Genomic DNA, 3555 nt, shown 5'->3' on the forward strand with positions numbered 1-3555 from the left:
AAAGAACATAGAGTTTCCCACCGGAGTCACACCCTGACCAACCAAACATAGAGAATAAAAAGATCTCTACGGTCAGGGCGTGACAACTTGCTTTAAGTAACACTCACACAGATAGCACACTTATATCTAATCAGTCATTTAGGTTAGCATAAAGGAAATTAGCTAAGGAGATCACTCCACCACAGTCAGTAGTTTAGTTTAGCATCACTCCTTTCACATAGCATCATCCCTCCCCAGCCATGCAGCAGATTAGTTTAGCTTTATCTCCACACTCAAATAGTAGGCTAGTTTAGCTAAGCATCATCACCCACAGCTGTGCTTGTCCTTCAAATCTCCTCTGGGAGTTTTCAGACACCACAGGCAATATCCCTCTAGACCAGAATGTATTTGTCTGGGAATGCTTAAATAGACTTGCTCTGATTATATTTGTGTCATGGAGGGGGCCAATGTGTGTGTGTGTGTGTGTGTGTATTGGTCAAGTGCATTGGTTCAGGTCAGATTCCAGTAGCATGTGATTGTTACTGAAGATTAACTGGACACTGAGCACAGGAGTGAAGCGGATTATGGCGAGGTCAGAGTAGGGGTTCTCTCACTCTCGCTCTCTTGCTCTCTCTCTATACTATTCTCTCGCTCTTTCTCACTCTTGTTCTCACTCTATTTTCTCTTTCTCTCTCTCTCTTTCTTCCTTTCTTCCTCTCCTTGTTTGAGGAAGCACTAGAGAGGATGAATAKAGAACAGTTCTGCTGATTGTTTTATGTTTGCAGGTTATGACCTTRTAAAATAACGATAGGCTTTGTTGTCATTTCTCACATACTCCTTCCTGCTTCTTCCCTTCACTCCCTCCATTTACCTCTCACCCCCTCAAACTATCACCTTACCCTAAATCTCACCCCTGGCCCCAACCCACCCCACACYTTTTCACCTTGTCACATCCCCCTCAACCTCTCTCTCACCCCCTGTCCCCTACACTGTTTGACCCTTCACCCCCTCCCTATCTGSTATTTTTACCCCTCCTCTCACCCCAATCCTACTCCTGCAGATAGTGCGTGAGAGTGACACCAACCATGATGGCTTGCTGGACTTTGAGGAGTTCTCTCAGTACCTGTGGGCCCACGAGAAKGAACTGCGGCTCATGTTCCACACACTGGACCACAACCATGACGGTCKGCATGSCCACCTCACTCACACACGCACATGCATACACATTTACATTTGACATTTGAGTCATTTAGCAGACATTCTTATCCAGAGYGACTTACAGTTAATGCATTCACACACACAGAAAATAAGTATTTAAATWRCATTATAAACTGGGTGGTTCGGGGGCCTGAATGCTGATTGGCTGACAGCCGTGGTATWTCAGACTGTATACCACGGGTATGACAAAACATATATTGTTACTGCTCTAATTAAGTTGGTAACCAGTTTAAAATAGCAGTAAGGCACCTCGGGGGTTTGTGGTATATGGCCAATATACCACGGCTAAGGGCTGTATCCAGGCACTCCGCGTCTGTTTGTGTATTAAGAACAGCCTTAGCCGTGGTATGTTGGCTATACCACACACCCTTGGGCCTTATTGCTTAGATAATCATGTATTTGAACCAAGTCTGATCTAAACACACATAAGTAGACACGTTTTTTTTATTTTTTTATTTTACCGTTATTTTACCAGGTAAGTTGACTGAGAACACGTCTCATTTGCGCCAACGACCTGGGGAATAGTTACAGGAGAGGAGGGGGATGAATGAGCCAATTGTACACTGGGATTATTAGGTGACCGTGATGGTTGAGGGCCAGATTGGGAATTTAGCCAGGACACCGGGTTAAACACCCTACTCTTATGATAAGTCCATGGATCTTTAATGACCTCAGAGAGTCAGACACCCGTTTAACGTCCCATCCGTAGGAGGCCATTTGGCAATCAATGTCCTTTCACTCACAAAACACTGTTTAAATTGTTCATACATGCACTATTCACATTGTACTGCCTATGTAATTTATCCGAATGTGTGGTATGACTGCATGAATGGTATTTAGTATCATACCACATTAATGCATGTAGTTCACAAAGTGGCCACACACACACATCACTGTGCTCTAACTGTACTGTATGCCTGTAGGTACATATTACATATTGTGGGCACTGATGGGATTCACTGTTTATGCAGGGCGCATTGATGTCGGGGAGATTCAACAATCGCTGCACAACCTGGGACTGGAGGTGTCCACAGAACACGCCATCAAAATACTACAGAGGTGTGTGTGTGTGTGTGTGTGTGTGTGTGTGTGTGTGTGTGTGTGTGTGTGTGTGTGTGTGTGTGTGTGTGTGTGTGTGTGTTGACACTGCTCTGTGTGTTCTCTCAGTATGGACAGGGACGGCACCATGACTATCAACTGGAATGAGTGGCGAGATCCCTTCCTGTTTAACCCTCTTCACAACATGGAGGGCATCGCTCACTACTGGAAACACTCTCTGGTCAGTCAGTACTGCCTATCTATGCCTTCTATCTCTACACTCTGGTTTAGATCTTTGCTTGACATGAAGTAGCACAGATAGCATTACATGGATTTTAAATATTGATGTAATAAAATGTAATTACATAGTAACTATAGAAACAAATAATTTAGCCAGTATCCTTTCATTACAACTGTGGCCATTTTCTCAATCTATGTTTCTATAGTTACTCTGTAATTACATTTTATGTTATAGTTTACATAGTTTAGATTGTTTCTGATGCTTTATCCAGGAATTTTAGTTTAGAAACCTTAGAGAAGGGATCATGTAATTTACATTTGGTGAATACAGATAGTTCTGGATGCCAATCAAGTTTATTTCACTGACCAGTGTTTCTCTGTGATTTCTCAGATGTTTGACATCGGAGAGCACATGACAGTCCCGCCAGAGTTTTCCCAACAAGAGCGCCAGTCGGGGTAGTGTGGAGGCAGCTGGTTGCCGGGGCGATGGCAGGGGCGGTGTCACGTACAGGAAACCGCCCCCTCGACCCGTCTCAAGGTCTTCCTACAGGTGAAGGGTTACTGTTGTGTTTACTACAGGCAGAGGTTAGAGGTCAGTGCAGTGCTGATTAGTAGAATTATGTGTGCTAGAGCAAGGCTGGAACAAAAGCCTGCACATCCAGTAGCTCTCCAGGAGGAGGGTTAGCCACCCCTGATGTACAGAATGTTATTAGAGTAACTGAGCCTGCTGTCTCTCTAGGTGCATGGCTCCAGCTCTAGGGGGATCAAGCTGTGGACGGGCTGAGGGGGATGGTCCAGGAGGGGGGTGTACGAGCCCTCTGGAGGGGCACGGCATCAACGTCCTCAAAATAGCCCAGAGTCTGCCATCAAGTTCATGGCCTACGAACAGGTGAGGGAAGAGGACTGTACACACCTGTATACAAATGTGGGTGTAAGAGGCCCCAGAGGTTGATTTGGATTTATTATGGACCAATGTAAGGAGAACACTGATACCACACATCTGTAAATAAGTTCTGGTGTATGGGGTAGTCATTATGAAGCATAGGAATGAAGGAGTCACACCCACCCACACTGCAGGTG

At 45.0% G+C, this 3555-nt stretch overlaps 1 pseudogene; it reads left to right on the forward strand.

The window, feature by feature from the left end:
* The first annotated feature begins 976 nt into the window (after window positions 1–976).
* Window positions 977–3555, forward strand: part of LOC112070540 (mitochondrial adenyl nucleotide antiporter SLC25A23-like) — a 13631-nt pseudogene continuing 11052 nt past the window's right edge.

Source organism: Salvelinus sp. IW2-2015, unplaced genomic scaffold, assembly GCF_002910315.2.
Source record: "Salvelinus sp. IW2-2015 unplaced genomic scaffold, ASM291031v2 Un_scaffold1352, whole genome shotgun sequence".
In the NCBI taxonomy this organism is placed as follows: Eukaryota; Metazoa; Chordata; class Actinopteri; order Salmoniformes; family Salmonidae; genus Salvelinus; species Salvelinus sp. IW2-2015.